The sequence below is a fragment of the Pogoniulus pusillus genome, chromosome 35, assembly GCF_015220805.1.
Source record: "Pogoniulus pusillus isolate bPogPus1 chromosome 35, bPogPus1.pri, whole genome shotgun sequence".
Classification (NCBI taxonomy): Eukaryota; Metazoa; Chordata; class Aves; order Piciformes; family Lybiidae; genus Pogoniulus; species Pogoniulus pusillus.
Genome location: NC_087298.1, coordinates 3577176 through 3589874, shown reverse-complemented (window position 1 = coordinate 3589874; position 12699 = coordinate 3577176). Strand labels below are relative to the sequence as shown.

Below are 12699 nucleotides of genomic sequence, written 5' to 3'. Positions count from 1 at the left end.
TCATGATCAGCAAATCCAACCACTCACTAAGAGCTCACAATTCCACCACTACTGCCAAGCCACTGCCACTAAACCCTTGAATCATAGAACCATTTTGGCTGGAAAAGCCCTTTAGGACCATAGAGTCCAAGCATCAACCTAACACTAACCACAGCCATTAAACCATGGCCCAAAATGCCATGGCCACAGGTTTCCTGCTCACCTCCAGGGATGGGGACTCCACCACCTCCCTGGACAGCCTGTTCCAATCCCTGAGCATTTTTCCTAATATCCAACCTAAACTTCCCCTTGTGCAACTTGAGGCTGAGTACTGGTTTCAGTTCTGGGGTAGGAAAGACACTGATGTGCTGCAGGGTGTCCAGAGAAGAGTGGTGAGGCTGAGGAGGGGTTTGGAGGGCATCATGTGAGGAGCAGCTGAGTGAGCTGGGGTTGTTCAGCATAGAGAAGATAAAGCTGAGGGAAGATCTCATTGCTCTCCACAGCTCCCTGAAAGGAAGTTGGAATGAGGCTGGTGCTCATCTCTTCTGCCAAGTAACCAGTGACAGGACAAGAGGAAATGAGTTTGAGTTGTGCCAGGGGAGGTTTAGGTTGAACATGAGGAGAAACTTCGGTGAGAGAGTGGTAAAGGGTTGGAACAAGCTCCACACCTAGGGAGATGGTAGAGTTGTCTTCCCTGGAGGTGTTCAAGAAGCTGTAGATGGAGTGCTTCAGATCATTTAGTGGTCATGGTAGCTGGGTTCTGGCTGGACTTGATGATCTTAAAGGTCTTTTCCAGCATTAGTGATTCTGTGAGGCCATTCTGTGCTTTTAAGAGAACTCCAGAACAAAGAGCAGGAGCAAAAGACTTTCAGATGCTACCAAACAGAAATCCTCTCCTAGGTCTTAGCCCTCCAAAAGTTTTCCCTGCTGAGGATGCTGCAGAGATGAATTGTTTGTCTTTGTGATATTGCTGTCAGCACAATAAAGCTCAAAGAGAAATAGATGTTGTTTTGCTGACTGAACAGACTCTGTAATAAATAGGGTCAGAGCTACACAACAAATGCAGATAAGAAGAAATATTGATTAGCTGCTCATGAAGAGAGGCAGGGAGCTTGTGCATGGTGCTGAAAACCACTGGGTGATTATCTAATTAAAGGTTTCACCACCAATACACATAACCCAGCCAAACTGGGGGCTGGTGGAGTGGCTGCACAGCCAAACCACAGCTGGGTACCCAAATGGCAACTTGGATGTGAGCAGAACTTGTCCTCCTGAAGTCAGAGGGCTAAATGGCCTCTGTGAAGCCAGGTCTACAAACTCATCCTTCTCCAAGGCTGCCATGTAGCTGGAAAGTTAAATGAACCTGCTTGGAGAGGAGGAATTGTCAGACATTTCCTCTATGCTCATTCAATGCCTCTCAACATGTGAGAGGCTGGGATGGGTTGCCCAGGGAGGTGGTTGAGGCTCCATGGCTGGAGGTGTTTGAGGCCAGGCTGGCTGAGGCTGTGTGCAGCCTGCTCTAGGGTAGGGTGTCCCTGGGCATGGCAGGGGGGTTGGAACTGGCTGCTCCTTGTGGTCTCTTCCAACCCTCACTGATTCTGTGATCCCTGCCTTTGTTACAAGGGAGCAGAAAGAAGCAGCTAATCAGAGGAGCTCAGCCAGCACCCATGGGTGCTACTAAAGCAACCATCAAGCCCATTCCTGCCCAGCCAGGAGACCACCAGGCCCTCCAGCCTTTGTCCCACTCCCAACCACCCAGTGTGCACCCTGGGGACTCACCAGTAGTGACAGGAGGAGAACCACTCTGCTCAGTTGGGCAAGCTTGGGGCTTCTGCCTTTCCTGGGGCTGATTATAAAGGCAACTGGGCAGGGAGAGCAAAGTGGTCACACCTGGGGTGGGAGGAGACTCCAACAGATCTCAGGTGTTCTGGGTTTAGGAGAAATGTGGGGTGGGGTGGGAAAGGGGAGGTGGTGCTGATTGTATGGAGATGAAAAGGGGAAGATGGGGGAAAGGAAGAAGATGGACAGGAAAGGAGGGAGATCTAAAAAAGAGTGAAAATGAGAACTGGGCTGCAAAGAAAAAAAACCCAAACCACCAAAAAACAAACCCAAAATACTCTGGCAGGGGGTTGGACTGGATGATCTCTTGAAGTCCCTTCCAGCCCCTAAGATTCTGTGATTCCTTTTTCTTCTTCTATCACTTCATACTAGGGAGAAGAGAGCCACCTCCACCTCACTCTTTTCAGGGAGCTGTAGAGAGCAATGAGGTCTCCCCTCAGCCTCCTCTTCTCCAGACTGAACAATCCCAGATCCCTAAGCAGCACAGTCACACACCTCCTCAGCCCTCCTGTAGCCCCCTTCAGATCCTGGAAGGCCACCCCAAGGTCTCCTGGAAGCCTTCTCTTCTCCAGCCTGCAGAGCCCCAACTCTCTCAGCCTGTGCTCAGAGCAGAGCTGCTGCAGCCCTCTGGGCATCTTGGTGGCCTCCTCTGGACTGGCTCCAACAGTCCCATATCCTTTTAGTGTTGGGGGCTCCAGAACTGCACCCAGGTGTGGTCTCAGCAGTGCAGAGCAAATACAATCACAAGCCCCATTATTTGCTCAGCTGTCATGTTCCCTGCTGGAAGAAAACCCTTTCTGTCTCTCCTCAGATGATCCAAACAGCCTGGCTCACTTTCAAACAGTGAACATGCACAAGGAAGTCAGAATTTGGAATGCAAAATCCAACCTGCAACAGGAGAAAATCAGCTTCACATCTTGGTCTTGTCCAAGCTGACAAAGCCAGCCCCTGAGCTCGGAAGTGAAAGAGTCAGCACTCACAGTCAGCTCTGTGGGCAAGAGAGAAACCAAAGCAGTTAATCATCCTGAGCCTGCAGTAGCCTTAGGAGCTCCAGCACCTGCTGCTGTGTGAGCAGTCTTCACCACAGAGCAAGAAACCACCCTGCAGACACCTCCCTGGCCCAACTGAAAGCCCTGCTGGGGCTTCCTGCCAGTGCTTTGTTCACTGCTGATGGAGTGAGAAGGTGGTGAGATGCTCTTGGAGAAGACAGCTCTGGAGGGAGAAGTGGAGACAACAGCTGTGCTGCAGGGATCCAGCTGCCCTACCACAGGAAACTGCTGTCCTCCTTGCTGACAAGGCAGGTAGAGTTTGGGTGGCTCAAGATGAGTGCATGTTCTTGCTCTGGTGAGACCTCACCTGGAGTGCTGTGTCCAGTCTTGGGGCCCCCAGCACAAGAGGGATACAGACCTGGTGGAGTGGGTGGAGAGAAGGGCCACAAAGATGATTAGTGGGCTGGAGCACCTCTGCTAGGAAGGTAGGCTGAGAGAGTTGGGGCTGTTGCACCTGGAGAAGAGAAGGCTCCAGGGAGACCTTACAGCTACATTTCAGTATCTGAAGGCTGGGAGGGACTGTTTGGCTTGGAGTGATAGGATGAGGAGCAATGGTTTGAAACTGGAGCAGGGAAGATTTAGGTTGGACATCAGGAAGAAGTTCTGCACAATGAGAGCAGTGAAATGCTGGAATAGGTTGCCCAGGGATATGGTTGAGACATTCCAAATCATAGAATCAGCCAGGGTTGGAAAGGACCACAAGGATCAGCCAGTTCCAACCTCCCTGCCATGCCCAGGGACACCCTACCCAGGCTGCCCAGAGCCTCATCCAGCCTGGCCTTAAACACCTCCAGCCATGGGGCCTCAACCACCTCCCTGGGCAACCCATTCCAGCCTCTCACCACTCTCCTGCTCAACAACTTCCTCCTCACCTCCAGTCTGAATCTCCTCACCTCCAGCTTTGCTCCATAGTCAGACTTGATGTGGCCCTGGGCAGCCTGATCTAGTTGGAGGTGTCCCTGCTGACTGCAGAGGTGTTGGACAAGATGACCTTTTGGGGCATCCCTTCCAACCTGATGCAATTTGTGGATCTGTGAGAGGAGACTGGCATGGAGCCTGAGAAATTCACTGTGCATTACTCTGTGTGGAAAAGGGAAGGCATTGGCAAAGGGTTCCTCCACCCTCCTGTTCTACAGCTTAGGCAAAGTACAGGTACTGTTGTAACTACTGGAAGGAGTTGTCTTTCCTTCAGAGGAAAAGTGGAAGATACATTTTGAGTGAGTGATTTGCTGTTGGAATGGGCTGCCCAGGGAGGTGGAGGAGTCTCTGTCCCTGGAGGTGTTCAAGACAAGCCTGGCTGGGGCACTCAGTGCCATGATCTGGTTGATTAGCTAGGGCTGGGTGCTAGGTTGGACTGGATGAGCTTGGAGCTCTCTTCCAACCTGCTTGATTCTATGATTCTGTGATTTTAGCATAGAATCATTTAGGTTGGAGAATAACTTGGAGATGATCTAGCTAAAGATGTCCCTGCTCACTGCAGGGGGGGGGGGGGTGGACAAGATGACCTCCAAGGGTCCCCTCCACCTCTCACCATTCTGTGATTCTATGACCATTGATTACTTCTATGCATTCTGGAGAGAGCTTTCAGTAGGTGGAAACAGAGATGTCTGTCTTTGGAGTTCTATAGGGATATCCCAGGAAAAGAAAACACAAAGAGTATGGAATGGTGGCCAATGCAGCCCAGGGATCTGGACTTTCACACTGCAAACTGCACTTCCAAATGCCTGTTTCCACTCTACAGCCAGCATCTCCTTTGCCCATCTGAGACACTTGCATCTGTTGGGGTTCAACCTCAACGGCTTTCTGTCTGCCAAATGAAGGTGTAGGATAGCAAATGCTCCACATGAAACCTCACCAGAAGCATGCTGAGACAGGCAGGGGAAGCTTTGTTGGGGCACCCACACTTGTCTTTTGGAAGGCACCACCCTCCCTGTGCACAACAGCTGCCTGCAGAGAGCAGCCACGCCAGCAGCTGCTCTGCAGGTCCTGGGGCTGCAGAGAGGTCACCACCAACTGTGCCTTTTTGGAGGGACTTTGAAGATGTTTTTGTAAAGAAAGGCAAAACCAAAGCAGCTTCACCAGGAACAGCAAGATGTGAGGGTGTGGGAGGCCAAGCCAAACCAGCTGAAGCCAACACCACACGACTCTCACCAAGACTGTGCACTCAAAGGTGATACCAGCAAACAACCTTGGTCTTGTTCTGCAGGCTGGGAGAGGCTCTGGCCTCAGCACCTTCTGCCCAAGTTCTGCAGAGCTGAGCTAACAGCAGGGCTGGCAGAAGATGAGGAAGCAGAAATGGTTAAAATAAAGGAAGAAAATGCAGACAGGACCAGTTGGCTGAAGGCAGCAAGGCTGAGGTTTAAAGCTGAAAGGTAGGGCAAGGAGGGGAACAGTCAGAAGTGTTTAGCCAAGGTTCAGAGTGATGAAGCTGAATGTTGGGCTGGAAGCTTTATCCCAGCACAGCCACAGCTCCCTTTCAGATGGCCAGCTAGGAGCTTTAGTCCAGCACAGCCACAGCTCCCTTTCAGATGGCCAGCTAGGAGCTTTATCCCAGCACAGCCACAGCTCCCTTTCAGATGGCCAGCTAGGAGCTTTAGCCCAGCACAGCCACAGCTCCCTTTCAGATGGCCAGCCAGGAGCTTTATCCCAGCACAGCCACAGCTCCCTTTCAGATGGCCAGCTAGGAGCTTTAGCCCAGCACAGCCACAGCTCCCTTTCAGATGGCCAGCTAGGAGCTTTAGTCCAGCACAGCCACAGCTCCCTTTCAGATGGCCAGCTAGGAGCTTTAGCCCAGCACAGCCACAGCTCCCTTTCAGATGGCCAGCTAGGAGCTTTATCCCAGCACAGCCACAGCTCCCTTTCAGATGGCCAGCTAGGAGTTTTGGCCCAGCACAGCCACAGCTCCCTTTCAGATGGCCAGCTAGGAGCTTTAGTCCAGCACAGCCACAGCTCCCTTTCAGATGGCTAAAACAGAACCAGCACAGGAACATAACTGTTGACTCTGGAGTTGTAGACCAAGAAAGCAGCACTTCACTCTCAGATAGGTCTATCAGCATGTGGAGGAAGGTGTCCCCAGGACAGTCAGCCACAGAGGATGGAAGTAGCTGTTATTTTCACAGAGATGTAGCTGAAGGAGTAGACTGGGGAAAGAAACCAAGAGAACTGCAACTTCATTTGTGCTTCTGTAGGTGTTGGTGCATATAAGGAGCGTGTACATAGAATCATAGAATCAACCATGTTGGAAGAGACCTCCAAGATCATCCAGTCCCACCTATCACCCAGCCCTACATGGTGCAAGAGCAGCAGAAGATGAGCCAGCTCTGAGCCAGGGGGCAGATCTCAGAGGGAAAAGGGAAATACAAGCACTCAACAGACAGTTTGCAGACTTGTTAGGGTGAGCTGCTCTCTTTTCATCCCACTCTGTGGTACCACCTGGATCATCGCTGCAGAAGAGGCAACTGGGATGCTCCTGGAAGCAGCAAACACCTGAGCCAGTTACTGCCAGACCTGATTGCAAACCACCAGAGTCAGCAGAAGACCAAAGCCTGTCTTGTGGCTGCCTACAGACGGCATCACAGATGACAGCTGAGCGCCTGCAGCCTCTGGTTATCTCAGCTCCAAGACTAAGCCTTCCTGAGCGGATGTTTGGGCAAGGCCACTGGGATTAAGAGAGCTGTGAGTCAAGCAAGCAATGGGTGCATCTTGTCATGGAAAGGACATTTCTCTGCCTGAGAAGAGCTTCCTGGCTCTGACGTAACCGGGCGAAGGATTACTCAATGTGTCAGCTTTACTGTCAAGCCACAGCCGCGCGCTCGCTCGGGAGGCTCAAACTTGCCTCTGCTTATGCCATCAGCATGGCAGCTCTTGACAGCTGCCACTGACATGGTCACCATTCCCACAGCACCTGCAACCTCCCCAACTTGAGAGCATCCCTGCATCCTCCATCAGGAGCAGGCTGCCCAGAGATATTATGGTGTCTCCTTCTCTGGAGAGATCCCAGACCCACCTGGTTGTTGTGATCCTGGCCAAGCTGCTGTGGGTGCCCCTGATTTAGCAGCAGGCTTGGACTGGATGATTTCCACAGGTCCATTCCAACCCTCACCATGCTGGGACTGTGGGACTGGGGATGCAGTCATAGAATCATAGAATCATAGAATCAACCAGGTTGGAAGAGACCTTCAAGCTCATCCAGTCCAACCTAGCACCCAGCCCTATCCAGTCAACCAGACCATGGCACTAAGTACCTTATCCAGGCTTTTTGAAGACCTCCAGGGACAGTGCCTCCACCACCTCCCTGGGCAGCCCATTCCAATGCCAATCACTCTCTCTGTGAAGAACTTCCTCCTAACATCCAGCCTAGACCTACCCCGGCACAACTTGAGACTGTGTCCCCTTGTTCTATTGCTGGTTGCCTGGGAGAAGAGATCAACCCCATGCAGTGAAGGGGCACAGGCCTCTCCACTAGGTTAATGCAAATGAGTTCTTTTAAGTGCCATCAGATGGAGCATCCCCTTGTTTCTGTTCTGGGTGTGGACTTTCTGTTCTAAGTTTAGACCTAAACAAGACAATCCCAAGCCCAAATCCAGGCTGGATGGTGAATGGCTAAGAGAAGCTCTGAGGAAAAGGCCCTGGGGGTCTGGGGTGATGAAAAGCTCAACATGCCAGCCAGCTAAACCCCAAATGACTGCTTCAAGTTTTCACCTCAGTTTAGTGTGGCTAGAGGTAGACAGAGGTGATGGGAAATGACAAAGAGGTGGAAAGTTTGGGGTACTTTGCATGTCTACCTGAGCAGCAGAATCTTCTAGAGTTTGCAAAACCAGTCCAGAAATTGCTCAATGACAAAATTTCTTTTGCTCTCTCCTTCCAGTCAGGCTAAAAATAAAATAGAACCCAGTGCCAGGCTCACTTCTGCTGCAACCACACTTGGCTCAGCAGAGTTAAACAGGGGCAAGCGTGAGGCTTTGCCATCTCGGTGCTCAGAAGCGCAACCTCCGGTTACAACCAGAACAGGGAAATGGAAACCAGCAGTAAGGCAGCACTGCTGCTCTGTGCTCCTTACCACTGAGGCCTTGCATCCCAAAACTCATCTCATCCACCCAGCACCAACGCCAAGGTGTCTGCAGGGCAGCTATAAGCAAGGTTTGAAAGCCTTGATGCAAGACCCAGCTCAACCCCACTCCTATAAGGTCCCAGCTTGTGTTTAGGTGGGGGTTGGGTGAAGTTTAAGAAGGTTTGATGCTGCCTTGGTTTTGCAGAGCCCACACCTTGAGTGCTGTGTTCAGTTCTGGGCCCCCCAGTTTAGGAGGGACATTGAGATGCTTGAGTGTGTCCAGAGAAGGGCAACGAGGCTGGGGAGAGGCCTTGAGCACAGCCCTACGAGGAGAGGCTGAGGGAGCTGGGATTGGTTAGCCTGGAGAAGAGGAGGCTCAGGGCAGACCTCATTGCTGTCTGCAACTACCTGAAGGGACATTGTAGCCAGGAGGAGGTTGCTCTCTTCTCTCAGGTGGCCAGCACCACAACGAGAGGACACAGCCTCAGGCTGTGCCAGGGGAGATTTAGGCTGGAGGTGAGGAGAAAGTTCTTCCCTGAGAGAGTCATTGGACACTGGAATGGGCTGCCCGGGGAGGTGGTGGAGTCGCCGTCCCTGGAGCTGTTCAAGGCAGGACTGGACGTGGCACTTGGTGCCATGGTCTGGCCTTGAGCTCTGTGCTAAAGGGTTGGACTTGATGATCTGTGAGGTCTCTTCCAACCCTGATAATACTGGGATACTGTGATACTGGTTCTCCAATATCTTCAAGTGTCTGTAACAGGGTGAATGTGGAGCTGTGCATGCCCCTGGGACAGGATGTGCAGGTCACAGCAGTGGAGAAAACACCAGGGCAGTCCAGGGTGACATCTGGATGCTGACATTGCTCCAGGTTTTGTTTACTTTTCTACCCAGTTCCAAGCTGTGGAGATAAAAAATAATATAGAGGGGAAAAAAATCAATCATTTGAAACAGTGGACTGGAGAGCTTCCAAAATCAAAGCAGCTTGAGCCAGGCTCCTGCCACTTGCTTTGCTTGGAGTGTTTTGATGCCAGGGGGATTCTGCAGCCCTTTAGGAGGCACCTCCATGGAATCACAGAATGACAGAATCATGGAATGGTTTGGGTTGGAAGGGACCTTTCAAGGCCCTCCAGCCCAATCTCCCTGCAGCCAGCAGGGACATCTGCAACTAGAGCAGGTAGCTCAGAGCCCCAAACAACCTCACCTGGAATGGTTCCAGGGATGGGGCAGCCACCACCTCTCTGGAAAAGATGGGACAGAGTCTTAGCACTCTCAGGGCAAAAATGTCTTGTTTCTCTCCAGTCTGAATCTCTCTCTTCTAGTTTCAAACCATCACCCCTCGTCCTGTCACAAGATGCCCTGCTCAAAAGCCTGTCCTCAGCTTTCTGATCAGACCTTTACACACTGCAAAGCCACCAGAAGGTCTCCCTGGAGCCTCCTCTTCTCCAGGCTGAACATCCTCAACTCTCCTAGCCTGGCCTCACAGCAGAGCCCTTCCAGCCCTGCTGTGGCTTCCTCTGGCCCTGCTCCAACAGGTCCTTGTCCATGCTGTGCTGAGGGCTCCAGAGCTGGCCCCAGAACTGCAGATGACATCTCACAAGGTCCCCATCCTTCCTCTGTGTGCTGCGCTTTGCATCAGCAGTGCTGATGCTGCTTTGAGACCTCCTGCCCCTACCAACAGAGGTTGTGCCAGGCCTAGAATTCCTGGCATTTGATCTCATCCCCAGCAGCCAGCTCTGTGCACACACACACAGAGGGCAAGGCTTTAGAGGTGGCATCAGGGCCATCAGCACCAGGACACTTAATGGATGCGTCCGAACCATCAGCGCTGAGACCCTGGGAAGGTCTGGGCTGGGCACATGCTGAGTCTGATGCCTCTTACTCATTTACCACAAGTGACTTCAGCAACCTCACATTAAATCACCTCATAAAAAGCATGGAAATATTAAGCAGCCAACCCCCAAATCCCACCTCATCTTTCCATTCAGTCAGATAAACATTGACAAACAGAAAAGAGTTCAAACGTTATTTGCACCTTTGTGGTCCCAGCAGAAGTTCCCCATCCCTTCTTCAGCTCTCTCAGTTTCAAACTCACAGAGGAGATGAAGTTCAATCAGGACATTTCAAAACAAAACCCCTACGAAATGAAACGAGGTAGAAGGGAAATGGAGCAAAGAAGGAAGGTTCTGAGGTTAGCTTCAGCAGAGAGCCTCGGGGCTGCTTCCCAGCACCTCGCACCCTTGTGACCTTCAAGGTAACCACACAGAAAGGGCTTTTCAGCACCCTGAATCCTGTAATGACTGACTGCTTACTCAGGCATCATCCCCCTGGGCAAATTACTCACTTTGCCACTCGTTCTGGTTTCTTTTCTCTAGCATTCCCTCCACAGAGTGATGCTGGAAGGCAGCTCTGGGTCAGACCTGGTTGTGTCTTCACTGCTCTTTGCACTAAGGGCACCTTAGTCATTTGGGCACAAAGAGGACTAAGCCTCTTTGTGCCTCCTGGTCTATGTGTGCTCAGGCAGGGGATTTCTGTAATGCTCTTTGATTTTCCTGGCCATCCCAACCCTTCCCAGAACCCCTGAGCAGAAATACCCTCAGGCCTTGCAATGATTGAATCATAGAATCAGCCAGGTTGGAAGAGACCTCCAAGCTCAGCCACTCCAAACTAGCACCCAGCTTTAGCCCATCAACCAGACCATGGCACTAAGTGCCCCAGCCAGGCTTGGCTTCAACACCTCCAGCCACACAGACTCCACCACCTCCCTGGGCAGCCCATTCCAATGCCAATCACTCTCTCTGACAACAACTTCCTCCTAACATCCAGCCTAGACCTCCCCTGGCACAACTTGAGGCTGTGTCCCCTTCTTCTTTTGCTGGTTGCCTGGCACAAGAGCCCAACCCCACCTGGCTACAACCTCCCTTCAGTTAGTTGTAGAGCAATGAGCTCTGCCCTGAGCCTCCTCTTCTCCAGGCTAAACAACATCCAGCCTGTACCTCCCCTGGCACAACCTGAGTCTGTTTGTCCCCTTCGTTGCTGATGAATCTGTCTCTTAGAGCTTTGTGGAGTGTGATTCTGATTCTGACATGGGAAAGGAAAACCAGGATTTAGAGTGAGGGCAGAAATCAACCTTTCCCCAGATATCCCATCCAGACCATCCCTGGCATTGACCCAAAAGCTCATCCCTGGCATTGATCCAACAGGATCTCATCTGTTGGGACACTGCAGGGAGCCTCCCTTGCCACAGCCTGAAGTCAGCTCCCAGCTGTTGGGCACATCTGGATTTTGACATAGATGTTACTCTCATACCACTGGGAGCTCCAGAGCTTCAGGGTGTGGAAGTCTTCTGCTTGCCAAGGGATAAAGAAGCCTTCTGCCACTTGAGCTTACTCACCACAGAAGCCTCCAGTGCCACTGCTTACTCTGAGAGATTTTCCTTCTCCTGAGAACCCTCTCCACAAGGCCACAGCTCAGCCCAGGATTGCTTCCAGTCAACCACTCACAATGGCTTCATTACATGATTCTTAGTCCCTCAAAAACTGCAGACCTGACCCTTTCCTTTGGATCCTTACACTTCCCTCCTGTCATGGCTCTGCCATGACTGAGCCTACTGCTCAATGGGTTGCAAAAAAAGGTAGAAAAGCATTTCTGAAGGTGTATCCAAACAGTTGTCCTCCTGCAGGTGCCCCACAGCAGCCTCTTGGCAGCATTATGTGCAAATTCATGCTGCTCTTGAGCCAGGACTGCAGTGAGAGTCCTGCAGCCTCAGCTTTCCTCTCACTCAATTTTCAAGCTCTTCAAGGAGCTCTCTGAACTCAGTGCTGAGCCCAACAGAGATGTTCTGATCCCCAGAACAGCACCTCTGGGACAATGCATCCCCTGAACAGCTCTGCAGACTCCTCTCCACCAGTCCTCACCACTACCCTGCCTCTAGAGCTGCTTGGAGGAGGCTCCTGCCCAACACCTGGACAGAGAGCTGACCCTAGACTCCATGGAGGGGAAATACCCATTGCCTAGTGGCTACCTGAGCTCCATGCCTAGTGCATGCTATCACCATGCTGGCACTAACCTCACACATAAACCCTGTCAGCATGCACCAACCATCACATCTACCTTGGCTCCTGACTTGCTGCCAAGGTCTCTCTTAGCTAAGGCTGCACAAAATCATAGAATCATAGAATCACAGCATGCCAGGGGCTGGAAGGGACCTGAAAAGCTCATCCAGTCCAACCCCCCTGCCAGAGCCATCTCCTATACCAGATCACCCAGGAACACATCCAGGCAGGCTTGGAATACCTCCAGAGAGGAAGATGCCACAACCCCCCTGGGCAGCCTGTTCCAGGGTTCTGTCACCCTCACTGTGAATTTCTTTCCCCTCATGTTTCCATGGCACTTCCTATGCCTCAGATTCCACCAGTGCCCCTTGTGCTGCCATTGGGCATCACCCAGCAGAGCCTGGCTCCAGCCTCTTGGCATATCTCTATAAACATTAATGAGGTCACACCTCAGGCTCCTCTCCAAGCTCAAGAATCATAGAATCACAGAATCATGGAATCAACCAGATTGGAAGAGAGCTCCAAGCTCAGCCAGTCCAACCTAGCACCCAGCCCTGCCCAACCAACCAGACCATGGCACTAAGTGCCCCAGCCAGCCTTGGCTTCAACACTTCCATGGGCAGTAACTCCACCACCTCCCTGGGCAGCCCATTCCAATGCCAATCACTCTCTCTGACAACAACTTCCTCCTAACATCCAGCCTAGATCTGCCCTGGCACAGCTTCAGGCT

General features: G+C 51.8%; 1 long non-coding RNA gene across 1 annotated transcript in view; it reads right to left on the bottom strand.

The window, feature by feature from the left end:
- Positions 1 to 1795, bottom strand: part of LOC135190169 (uncharacterized) — a 49111-nt gene extending 47316 nt beyond the window's left edge. Inside the window, exon 1 of the long non-coding RNA XR_010308439.1 lies at positions 1759 to 1795. This is a non-coding gene — a long non-coding RNA (uncharacterized LOC135190169). The remainder of the gene's footprint in view (positions 1 to 1758) is intronic.
- Between the last annotated feature and the right edge of the window lie 10904 nt (positions 1796 to 12699).